This window comes from Cydia strobilella, chromosome 5, assembly GCF_947568885.1.
Source record: "Cydia strobilella chromosome 5, ilCydStro3.1, whole genome shotgun sequence".
Lineage (NCBI taxonomy): Eukaryota > Metazoa > Arthropoda > Insecta > Lepidoptera > Tortricidae > Cydia > Cydia strobilella.
The window spans coordinates 14,919,417-14,932,943 of record NC_086045.1 but is presented as its reverse complement, the minus strand read 5'-3'; the positions used below and the strand labels follow the sequence as shown (position 1 = coordinate 14,932,943).

The window sequence follows — 13,527 nt, the reverse complement described above, 5'->3', positions numbered from 1 at the left end:
AGGTAAATATTAAAACAAATTGATTAAACTTTGAAATATTAGATCCCAGAATTTTATAACAACTTGCAGATCAAGGCTATCTCATAACATAATGTACATAGTGCAAAGTTGCATAGATTACGTAGGACGGGTGGAATCGAACATCTGTTAGGCCATTGCACCCACTTGGTATGACCTTGTACCTAGTTTTTAAACGGTTCTTATTAAAGAAAACAAACTAATTATCAGTACTTCGGATGATTAGGAATAAGAATCACCAAAATATAGTGGCTACTGTGTCTTTATCGATCGCAGTGGCTACAGGTGTTCTTTGTTTTGGCGCGGGCATTCACCCACGAGCGTCGTCTGCCGCGCCCTTGCGATTTGCCTGTGCTGTTATAAAAAGTTCTAAGCCACACAACGTAAAATTACGCTTCGGTCGTTTCAGAATGGCGATGGCGGGCTACTGCATGTCCGGGCATGCGCAAACATTTTTAACTACTGTGCGTTAGCTGTGGCTTAAGTAACCTTAGCTTACTTACAAATATTTATGCCAAGAAGCAAATATTTGTCCAGCTACTTTAAGGTTTTTAAGTGATTAAATCTATTAAAAAGTCTGAATAGTTGAGCCTATTCATGACTGGTAACTTGGCAAGAGTACATATTCAGAGTATATTAATATTATTATATTATTGTACGGATGTTACAATTCGCTTGAAATAGATTACGAAAGTAAACTTTCAGAACCTCCTATCTCATTTAAAAGCTCAATTGCAATTTGAGCCTTACAGTAATAATAATATTTAGATGTTTATTTAAGTAGTTGGTTTCGCATTATTTTAAAATGTCATTATTATGTTATTAAGTAAAAAAAAACATTCTTGTTTCTATTTTTTGTGATTTTTTTTGTTGAAATTCAAAAAATCTAACTTAAGAAATTATAAAAAAGAAATAAAAATGTGTTTTTACTTTAAAACTTATAAATCACATGTTAAAATAGTGTGAAAACAGGGACTTAATAAAAATCGAAAAAAAAAAAACATTTGTTTTTGGATTGCATACAACATAAAAAAAAATTGTGGTTGAGCACCTCTTGTAGTTGAGATAAAGTTACAAAACTTGGTGTATTTACCCCTTATTATATCAGCATAATAAGTGTAACAAAATAAGGGTGTGCCCAGTCGGAAAATTAAAAAAAAGTTGTTATGAACCAACCTAATGGCAGTGCAGGATGTTTTTGTAATATCCGGTAAGATATGAGCATCAGATCGAATGGAATAATTACTCTTCCTAAATCTCGTATTTCATTTGCAGATTTTTCGAAACCTGAACTGTATAGCACAGGTCTCATGGTTCATCGTACAATGTCAAGTAACACATGCGGTGGTCTAAGTCGTGGAGTGAAATGTGTTGCATTGCATAACAACTTGCATAATGATCGTCCAATGACGGAGCGATAGAAATTGCTATTTTGATTATAATGCGATAGCTTTACCGCCAAGTTTTTACGGCTATAGGAAAGCGGTCTGCGGTATCTACGAAAGTTTTTTTTTTGCGTAGGAGAGGTCACATTTATTTTCCGACTATTGAAAGGGAAAGCGTATTTACGTACAAATTTCGAGAATTTTTAGACCGGATTACCGCTATTAACGTTAAATATGTCGCTGGATAAAAGTAAATCTGCAAGAAATGAACATTCTATAAATATGTATTACAAAACTTTATAATTTTATAAGCGATTACTTACTTACTGCTTACTGCTAGCCTTTCTCCGCAGACGTCTTGTCTGGTTGCTCTTGGCATAGGCCTCTCCCATATTCCTCCACGAGTCCCTGTCCAGAGCCTGTCTTCTCCAGAAGGCTCCAGCCACCTGCCTGAACTCGTCTTCCCATCTCATTTTTTGTCTTCCATCATCCCTTTTTCCGTCTCTTTGGTTATATGTTGTGATGTCTTTTGACCATTTTTCTCTCTTGTCTCGGAGCATGTGGCCGGTCCACTTCCATTTCAGTTTTTTTTTAAGCGATTAATTGTCGTTAAACTCAATAGGTAAAAATGTGTAAAAATCGTGAACGTTATTTAGGTAAGCAAAAAATCCCGTACGTCTCGCTTGTATCATGGAGGATAAACGATACACAAAATTTTGATGCCCATATCCCATATGCACTGTGTCAGTGCAAGTGACTTATTTTCTTTACAAAACGAAGGAAGTGATTAATATTACAACACTTATATCACAATGCACCAGCCGGCCAGTGAACTTATCGTTTCCGGTTCACGTCTTGCTCACCCTATGTGGTATTTTTGTATGATAACCGTGTCTGTTACGACCTTTTTGTTAAGAAAAGTGTAGATTTATATTGATTACAATTGTTACAATAGAAAACAGTGTAACGCACTAGATAAACTGTGGTACACTGGTAATAATTTGAAAATTGTGGAATTCGGAAAATTTGTTTTGATACAATATGTATATATAGGTAGGTACATATATATTTATGTGCATTCGCTCTCTCTCTCTCGGAAAGCACCAAATTTATGGAAGTGAGGCAGACCATGGAATTATGGCATTTCTATTCTGTTTCGTGAAATCAGTTGTCTTTTTAGGGTTCCGTAATCAACTAGGATTTACATACCACACGATCACTTACAAGTGGGGTGTGTTTTTTTGTAAAATATGCCTAATTATTTCTAAAGCCATCCAAATTGCGGACCCGCCATGTTATGGCCTGCTAGCCAGCTACTGTTACGGGTGTTATGACAGATGTCGGTCACGTAAACAGCGTGCGCGTGCGCGTTTGTTTGGAGCCGCGTAATGTGCGTTCTCGGAATCGGAATACTTGGAGGGAATAAAGATCGAGATAAGGTGAAGCTATTTGTTTCTATTTAAGAATACATTTTTATAAGTACATAGAGATAAATGATAGTTTCAAGAGTCACACGAAAGAGGAAATAAAGGTTGGTAAAGAGGCATTTTTCAATTTTTATTCTAAACATCCTTTTGATATATTCGTTGCGAAATTTAGGAACTAAGGTAAAGTACCTAGTAAGTATGAAGCTCCCAGGCAAGGACTTGGAATTTAGGATAACTAAGTTAAATTTGAACTGCAAAAATAAAGTTTTAAGGCAGACAAAAATAAAATATTAATGTACCTATACATAATAATAATAATGCCACACACAAAGTCAAATAATCTAAAAGCTTTAAATATAATTGTAAAATAAAATGTAACACTTTAAATCTCGCTACCTACCTAAACACATACATTTTGTCGAAGGAATCTCTCATCAACGAAACTAAATCGTCACCATCATAAATAGTGCCGACGAATTGATGTTGGTGGCACCCATTATGAAAGTGTGAGATACGACAATAGCAGGCGACATTGGATCGAACGAACCCCACGCACTACGCCCCCATCTGTTTCCTACGCTACGGCCATTCATCGGCCTAGACACGACGGATTTTTATGGATGTAGCTATTCTTGGAATTTTGTTAAAATCAAAACCTATTTGGTAATCCAAATATTTTATTAAACGGATATTGACTGGACGCTTATATGTTTACTTTGCGTTGGCTTATTTTTTTTACTAACCTGTGGCACTTTAATAATTTTCTCATTTCTAAACTATAAATACATATATTTCTTACTATGATCAGATAAAAATGTATTGATTGTATCAAACTTTAACCAAAGCTTTGGTAAAAAAATACAATAGATTGCACTAAATGCAGAAGTAAAGATTAGCGCACCTTTTTTCAAATATCATTTTAATCAGATAACTTTAAGTAAGCAGTAACTTATTTTATTTCTCTAATTACTTAGTTATTCTAAAGTCCTGCAATCCTGTATTATATGTTTTTTTTAAATATATATATTAGTCATATCCACACTGTTCTATCCTTACAATCCAACAGGCGCTACGGAAGACGCCGAAGTTAGCCGAAAGTTTTTGTTGTTTTTTGTTCCCTCTCGCTCTTTCACTTAACGAAAACATGGTGGCCATGCTTGGCTTGCAAGCGTTGCACTTAGTCGCTCGCCAACGCCATAGATCGGTCGAACGTGCTACGAACTCTGTCGATAAATATTGTTTATGTTATTAAAATATACGAACAAAGTTGTTCGCTTGCGGTTTATTTGTGAAACTAGTGCTGTTTAATTTATAGTTCGTTGCTGGTCGGTGTTACATTTATAGTGGCAGAAGGATTCTAGATAAAAGTGCCTACAATTAGAAATATGTGAGTAGATTTTAACAAATAATTGTTGCATGGAACTATTTTAGTCTTATTTTGCTTTAACCTGTTAATGTTTTCGTTTGGTTCTGTGTAGGTACTTACAAATAGAAAGGTTTGTTTAGTAGATTGTGTGAAAGTTCTCTATCACGGATGTTTTTGTTATAACAAAAGACTGTTATTGACTTGTGACCTAGAATCAATTGTTGTAATGTTGGGAGATGAAATTCATCATAAGCAAATAAAGGTATCTTGCAAAATAATTCAAAGTTTAAGCCCATAACTTTTTTCAACCAAATATGTTTTTTCCTAAAAAGTTTCTGGGAAATTTAAGATGAAAAAGCCAGTTTTCTAAATGAATAAAAAACTTTCATTTTGCTGTACATAACATACCTACGAAATATTATCATTTAACATTCACCAGTGACATCACTGCTGACTGTATTACTGCCGCGAATGTCAAAATCGATGTTGCTTCCCGAATGTCGCGCTGCAACACTGTTGCAGTAATGCTGGTGTAGTCTGAATCTGAACGTCACCTTAAAGCGGCGGGTAACTTTAATAGTCAATATTTTTTTTATCACATGCACTTGCGCAGTAAGCGTGCCATTTCACGCAAGTGCAGCGGGAACTAAGGTCCATTTTACTCCCATGGGAGTTATAGCTTTTTTTAAATTACCTATGTCACTAACTTATACGAACAAAGTAGGTTCCAACTGAAATACTTGTTAAAAGTAAAGGTATAAAATGAGTAGGCACCTATTACCTACTTTTAAAAATACTAACGTTTATAATTTAATTGTTTATGTTTCAAAATATTTAATTAACGAGTCCATGCCTTCGATGCCTAACCAGTCAAAAAATTACAATAGGGATGTTTGAAATGGCACCGTATTTAATAATTATTTCGCTTAAAATTTAGTTTTTTCTTTGCAAGTGTGATGAAAAACATTGTGTGTACTCCGGGGGTAAAAATATTGCAAACTCGAGTCTTTAATTCATATATATTCATCGCACGGGCATTAGGTGCGAGGTCGTGGGGGCTAGTGGAACTGGGTATATTGGTATTAAAACATTTGCCATACAGGGAAACAAGTAGTACATACATTTGTATAGAGAAATTAAATTACTGCGGACTGTCCTATTTAGTGACTCGTTATGCTCTAGAAATGCGCAGCTTTTCTGGTAAATATTTTATAATTAGCCGGAGAAATTAAAAGCAGTGTCACATGGTAGCAAAACTATTTCCACCTTAGGCGTAATTGAATGCCTCACTACGCGTTGAATCTTGAACGAAGCGAAGGGTCCTACACCCTTCGCTTCGTTCAAGATTCAATTTACGCCCTCGTCGTAAATATGTGATTTTGCTCTCTTGTGATACAATCTAGGTACTATTCCGTCTATACTTCAACACCACGTAAGTTTTGTAACGAAGAACCCGTTTTATATTGCAATTTACTTCTAGTCAAGGTTTAAAGCCATAACACTAATTATTAATGGGCGGCTGATGGATGCAATATGGTGACGAAATCAAATATGGATAACCCTTTTATTAAATTTCGAGTAATATGTTCCAAATAATGGCGAAGGATCACTTTATGAATTACGCACCTCTTACATCGATAGATGTAGTGTTAATTTTCCCTCTAAATAAATGGAATGGACTGAAAATATCTAATATTGAAAAAGATATAATTATATACTTCAACAATACATTTCTATAGATTTTTTGCAATCATGTTCCCTTTTTTTAAACCAATTGTACAAACCAACTCCGTAATAGATGGATACAGTACAGTACAGAAAAAACGTACCTCGAAAATCAAGAAAATTTGATTTTCGATCAGATGGCGCCTACCTTTGGCCTACTCTCGTATAGATGGCGTTGAAGGTTTCGTTTGTTATTTAACAATTTTACCGCATATCAGTGAAAGAACATGGGTCAAAATAATATAAAAATAATTAATGCAAATATTGCAAATAAAAAAAAATCATTTATCCATATATGTATAAATACATTTTTTTAAATTTATATTTTTAGTTTTAATCGTGTGTCGATAGATGGCAGTGACTTTATTGTGGCTACAAAATTTACTATGACAGTACCGCTGTATCCTATTATATCCTCTTTGGTATATCGTTCGACATTATTTTGACGTATTTTGCATCCGTCAGCCGCCCATTTTGCCATTACTAATTATCAATAAAATTAAAAGCCAAATCGGATATCGGATATTTCTCGGAAGGGCTTGGTGCACAACTGCACACCCAATCCGCAGAGGATACTTTAATTCAATAACTCAATATCTAACAAGCAATATTATCTAATCATGCACGCATACCACTCCCTCACATGTAACTGCGCTCCGAAACCAAGAGGTCATTACAATTGTGAATTGTGACATAAAAATGATATCTAAATGTCAGACACCCGTGCGGCGCGCTTGCGCCAATACAAACAAATAAGAGCGAAATACACGCGCGACTGACATCATTTAAGATATCATATTGATGTCACAATGTAAGTTTGAATTGACCCCCAAGTCAAACGTGCTTTCAATAAAAAAAAAAGTCAAATGCAACATTTTAGAATAAATCTACCAGTGCATTCGATGTCATCGGCTGCCAGATTCTGGCAGCCGATCGCATCTCGTTAAAACTTTCTTGCCAAGAGGCTTTTAACAGTTTTAACTGTTGCCGGGATTTGACCAATCTTTCGAAGATTTGCTCAGATTACTGAAGATATTGTAGTGGGCGTTACTTAGTTTCTACTTTCCTAGCTATTGCAATTTAGGCGCAAACAACTTTGTGAATAATGGTACAATATTTTAAAACGTTATCCATCCAATTTATTAATTCAGAATTTTTATAAACGTACTTCATATGCTTGACTGGCTAAAATAACGATTAAAAATAGTTCTCATTTATTTCTGTTTTATTTAATTTAAATAAAAAATCGGAAACAAAGGTTCATATTACAGCAGACATGAAAAAGAGTAACTAAATGTACCACATATTTTTATGTGTTTGTTACCTACGTTCTGGAAGCAAAAGCTAGGTTGGTTCCTAACATCGTAAGTCGTATGGGATCATAATATGTACAGTAATGCAGCTGCAGTTGCTATCTAAAGGTCAACTTAACTAGGGAATTGTGTGACTACTTAAAAACACAAATCAATTTGTTCCCTAGTTTGTTCCCTAGCTGGATAGATGGTAGCACGTACCTCTCTCGCTATACGGTAATCCAGTAAAAGGATTCGTATAGGAGACGCAAGCACGTACTGCTCGCCCTTAGAGTTGGTCAAAGGCCTAGCCTTTCAAAGATAGCATACACCATAGAATTTGGGACGGGTACCGCCATGGCCGGGTGGTCTAGTGGTCAGGACGTTAGCCGCGTGAAATGCTTTCCCATAATATTTGCATACTCGTAGCATGCCATTGTGGTAGTTGTGTTTGTTACGGTATGCATTGTGCCAGTGGGAATTTTGTAACTTCCTTATAAACATTCGAAAATGAGACTTCTTTTGAATGTCTTTTCCTAGTATGTTTATAAACAGCTTATAGTCAATAAACAATGTTATCATTGTATAGGCATCAATTGTTGAAACGTTGACCTAATAATTATAGTTGGTTAATGAATGACCCGCTTTTGGTATAGTAACAAAATAACCAGAAAGCAAAAAAGTGCTTTATCAAACCGTAGATACTAATATCAACGAAAAATAAACAAACAGCTCTTTCTGACTCCAACAATTGATGTAATCTCTCCTCGACAGAAGTTATGACTACAAATCTCATTGCTAACAGAAAGTTAGCACGCGTTTAGCTGAAGTTATACTCTGCCGTTGCAAAATAACAGGTGCACGTCGCCATGGGATTTTAAGTTCACTGAATAGGAGTTTCGCTATTTAAAAACACCTTTTTGTTGCAAGGCTTATATGATACTTGATGATTACTGATGTAGAAGGATCAGTATTTTTCTTCTGTGCTGTTTTATGCACGATTGCATAGGGATGATAGGAGTTTTTTGTTCCTATTACGGTAACAGTCTAGAATAAAGTAGTAATAGAATAAAATAGTGCTGAAAGCGCTCATCTCGCCTGAATACCCGCTCAACCCTTATACTAATAGGGTTACCAGGAACTTGGTCGCTTTAATTACATTTATCGTTTTAAAAATAACACCTTTTAGACTTCCTGTCACAAGCATAAACTCCTTTTAAATTTAGTGGTTACGGATGTTAAGGAAACATCTTAAAATTCTTAGATCACCAACACGTAAGGATGACATCATGTCCCTTAACCGTCGACCCCTCCACGAAATATCGCAGTAAACCGACATCTCCCTACATTCTGGCAACCCTGCGCACTATTTGTAGAACAATGCAGGCTTGATGTGCGCACGCCGGGAAAGCGCGGGAGGGAAAACGTGCGCGGAGCTGTCCGCTCTGCTCAGTGTAGGCCCGCGAGCGCGACCGGCCGCGCGAACCCCGCGACGCAAGCGCCCTGGCGCACGCCGCGCGCCGCGCGAAACGCGGCGTAACCTTCCTCGAATCGACCGAGGTAGGCAACACTGCCGCCGAAACCGAAATTCAGTGTCAAAAGGTTGGTGAACCCTGAACCTAAAGTGCACCTAAAACAAACCCCCGAAATACGAAATTTGCTCGCCGGCCCCGGTGACATCTGTTATTACGGCGTGCGCTCGTAATTTCCTCGTGCCCCGGTACTGTCAAACGTAAAATCGTTTGTTAATTCCTATCGATGTGCATGTCTCTGTTCTGTTGTTCTGTGATTGGTATCAAGAAATCGATGTTTGATTAACTCAAACGGTTTTGTTGTTGCAAACAAACTGTTTTTTTTTCTTTACATTCGTCAAGTCATGAAAACTTATTAAGACGATATATTTCTAATCATAAAGTACACAAAAAGCATAATAATAATAAATGAAAGTATGTAGGTAATGATTAATGACAATAAAGTTAATTATTACGCCACTATTTAGGCCAAAGCCTAATTTCAAATCTGAAACTAACGTCAGCGCCAAGAAAGCGTTCAACACAAAACGAGAATAAGAAACCAGGAAATCTCTCCACAAACTGTCCCGAATCTCGGTCTACGGCTCATAAAGAGAAAATTGTGACCTACATTCGTGTCTTAAACTGAATTTATTCCGCGAAATGTACTCGCTAGGACAAGAGTCCATGCCAAGTGGTCCCATGTCACGCATTAGAAATATCGTTAGCATCATGCTTAGAAACGTCGATGACAAGATGAGATCATACTATGCAAATTACACATACATACTAATTATAGAAATGCGGTACCTATTTTTCTAATAAAATGCATTGCAAGTCAGTAAAGTTTGAAAACACAAAAATTATTTACCATATAGGTAACTTTAAGCAAAACCCGTGTTCAAGTTATAAAAAAAACATCTCTAAAGTATTTGTACCTTTATATAATTATATTTATAATAAAACTGTTAGGTATTTATAGTTCCAAAAAATCTAGCGATGATGTTCTGAATGTGCCTGTTTAATTAGGTCCATATATTTAGCTCTCCTTCCTACTTTAAAGGAAAAAGGCGCGGCTGTTTTAAAGGAAATGTAGTAAAATTTGAAAAAGCACAATATTTTACCACTTGAAAAGCTTTAATTTTCAACGAATCAATCATATGACCCGCTAGATTCTCATGCAATATTGTTAAAATTCTTCGCTTTCGCGACAAAGAATGTAAAAAAAAACTTGAATACTGTACAGGGAACCGATATTCTTTAATATGTTTGTGCAACTGATTTTACAATAAGTTACGCCATAAGCCTTCCGTTAAAGTATCATGTTATCATGTAGTATCTCAACCTATTTCATTCTGGAAATATTATTTTAATGAAGTCATCATATTCAGTCTGGATATTTTAAATCACATGTGGATAAGTTTGCATAAATAAAAAAAATAGAGATAAATAATCAGAGATAAATACCATTTTTGTTCTGCAGAAGAGTGCTATTCGAGCAATATATAAAATGAACCATAGAGACTCACTTAGAGATAAATTTAAGGAAATTGACATAATGACAGTGCACTGTCAATATATTCATGAGAATATTCTGTATGTACATAAAACATTGCCAGTTTTAAGAAAAACTGTGACATACATAACATTAATACTAGAAATAAGCATAAGCTTGCAGTACCCTTCACTCGGCTCCATAAAATTAAAAAATCATTCATGGGTAATTGTGTAAGATTTTATAATAAACTTCCAAATATCATCACTAAATTATCTGTTCATAAATTTAAAAAATATGTAAAACGGTAACTTATATCTAGAGCCTATTATAGCACACAAGACTACATGAATGATGAAACACCGTGGGATTGTGATTGAAAATAATTATTTATTATTGTGTTAATAATGATGAAATTGATAATTCAATGAATACCTATATTAGGTAATCCGTATTTTTTGACATTTAGATTTTTATTCTAGAAAGTTTCTAGACTAGTATTTTTTATACAATTTTGGTGTTTGACGATCCTTTTGTGAATTCTTATTATTAAGTTTGACATATCTATAATAATTCAATGTTTTTAAGAATAATAATAACTGCATCAATAAATTGCTCTGATATTTAGATTAAGGTATTATTTAAAACTTGACAATTTAAAAGTGCTTGTTGCTAGGCCTATTTGAAAAAAGAATATATTGACTATTGACATACGACCAAAAAAAATATCTTGCTTTAAATATAAACGTAAAAGTCCTGACTGACTGACTCACTTAAATCAACGCCCAGCTCAAACCGTTGGACCTAGAGAGCTGAATTTTTCATAATAGGTAGCTTTTATGACGTTAGTATCCACTAAGAAGGGGTTTTTCAAAATTCATCCCCTAAGGTGGTGAAAAAGGGGTTGAAAGTTTGTATGGAGATCATATTTTTTTTGAATGCGGGACTTGAAACTTCGTATAAAGGCATATTATTAATATACAAGAAAAGCCATTTCAGCGTTTTTAAAAATTCATCCCCTAAATGGGTTTAAAAAGGGTTGAAAGTTTGAATCCATTAAAAATACTTTGAAATTTCCTAGAAAGGCATAATAGCCGATTATAAAAAAAGTAATATTGACGTTATTGGAAATTCAACCCCTAAGGGGGTTAAAAAGGGGATGAAAGTTTGTCTTGGGGTTCAAATTTTATAATATAAATGTTTATTAATTATAATAAAAAAAAACAAGAAAACTCATTTCAGCATTTTTAAAAATTCATCCCCCAAGGTTGTTAAAAAGGGGTTGAAAGTTTGTATGGAGATCAAGTTTGTATATGTTCCAAATTATTATTATATTTTATATTTTAAGCAAGAGTTTGAAACTTCGTAAAAAGGTATTTCATTAAAAGAGAAGAAAGCTCATTTCAGCGTTTTTGAAAATTCATCCCTTAAGGTGGTGAAAAAGGGGTAGAAAGTTTGTATGGAGGTCAAACATCTTTTGAAGTGCGCGACTTGTATCGTTGCATAAAGGCATGTTATTAGAATACAAGAAAAGTGAATTTGGCGTTTTTAAAAATTCATCCCCTAAAGTGGTTAAAAAAGGGTTGAAATTTTGTCGTGGTCCTAATTTTATTTTAAGCTAGGTACAGAAAGACCTTAATAGAAAGATATATAATTAAAAGAGAAAAAAACTTATTTAAGCATTATTAAAATTCATCCCCCAAGGTGGTAAAATGGGGTTGAAAGTTTGTATGGAGATCAATTTTTTTTTGAGTGCGGGAATTGAATCTTTGTATAAAGGCATATTATTAGAATACAAGAAAAGTAATTTAAGCGTTTTTAAATATTCATCCCCTACAAGGGTTAAAAAGGGGTTGAAAGTGAATCTATTACAAATGCTTTGAAACTTCTTAGAAAGGCATTGTATAAGATTCCAAGAGAGTTATTTCAACGTTCTTAAAAATTCAACCCCTTAAGGGGTTAAAAAGGGGATGTAAGTTTATATGTGGTACAAATTTTCTTTTAAGCCAGGAACTTGAAACTTGGTAAAAAGGGCATTAAATTAAAATAGACGAAAACTGATTACTTACACCGTTTTTGAAAAGTTTGTATCAATAGTTTCGGGAGCGAATATTTTTTTAAATAGTGGACTTGTAAGTCTTCTAAGAGGGTCGCGAGGGATTATATCGGAAACAATTTTTTTCAGTTAGGGTCTTGAAACTTCGTAGTTTGTGAAAGACAAATTTCATGCGTTGTATAATTATTAACAAATGATTAACCGTCCCTACTGCTATCTTTTGCTGCATATAGTTATATGCTCATGAAGAATATATAACCACCAACATACAAATCCACGCGTACGAAGTCGCGGGCAACAGCTAATAAAGGTAAGGTATGTTTATTAAAAAGACGAGGAACTGTCAAAATTACGTGCTTAAAATGAAATCCTAACTTGTCATACTTACTTAACAAACACAATTTAAAACGGAATATTAGTAAATCAGTAGTAGTATACGTAATGTTCTGCCATTTAACTCGTACTGAATAGAACGCTGGAAAAGCTAGATTTAATTCAGCAGAAACAATAGCACTAGGGTATCAGCAAAATTTAAATCCACTTACCACCTCACCAGTCGTAATACAATAGTCAACTCTATTGCCATTACAGTGGGGTTTATATTAGTCACCGCCTATTTACGTCCAATAAGCAACAGGCAGGTGAAATTATGAAAAAGTTTCTGAATACCACACTCTCATCATTGCATTGCAACTCATATACCTGTCATCCTTTTGAAATCATACAGTGGCAGCGGGGTAATAACGCGAGCTAGGAACAACCTTTTTAGGGTTCCGTGCCCAAAGGGTAAAAACCGGTCAAGTGCGAGTCGGACTCACGTTCCAAGGGTTCCGCACATTACACAAATTAAACAATGTATTTTTTATGTGAAACGTGAGTGAAATGACTTTAAAAAACCCGTAGGGGTCGGATCAAAAGCTAACTAATTAAGTCCGACTCACGCTTGAATGCACATTTCTAATAGCTTTTCCTGTAATCTATAGGTAAAGATCTATTTAGTGTATTTTTTTCAAAATTTTAGACCCGGTAGTTTCGGAGATAAAGGGGGAATGGTCAAGTAGTTAATCCTAAAATTATTTAAAAAATATATTTGAGATCCTCACAATAAGCTCTTTCATTTGATATGTAACACAATATAGTTTGAAAAACTATTTTTTTAATTTTCTCATTTACCCCCCAAAAGTGGCCCCAATGATTAAAATTAATTTGTTTACGTTAGATGCCCGTCTTTGGGTCACAAACTTACATATGT

The 13,527-nt window shown here is 34.8% G+C and overlaps 1 pseudogene; it reads left to right on the top strand.

Moving 5' to 3' along the window:
* Positions 1-8,589: 8,589 nt before the first annotated feature.
* Positions 8,590-13,527, top strand: part of LOC134741651 (proton channel OtopLc-like) — a 42,268-nt pseudogene continuing 37,330 nt past the window's right edge.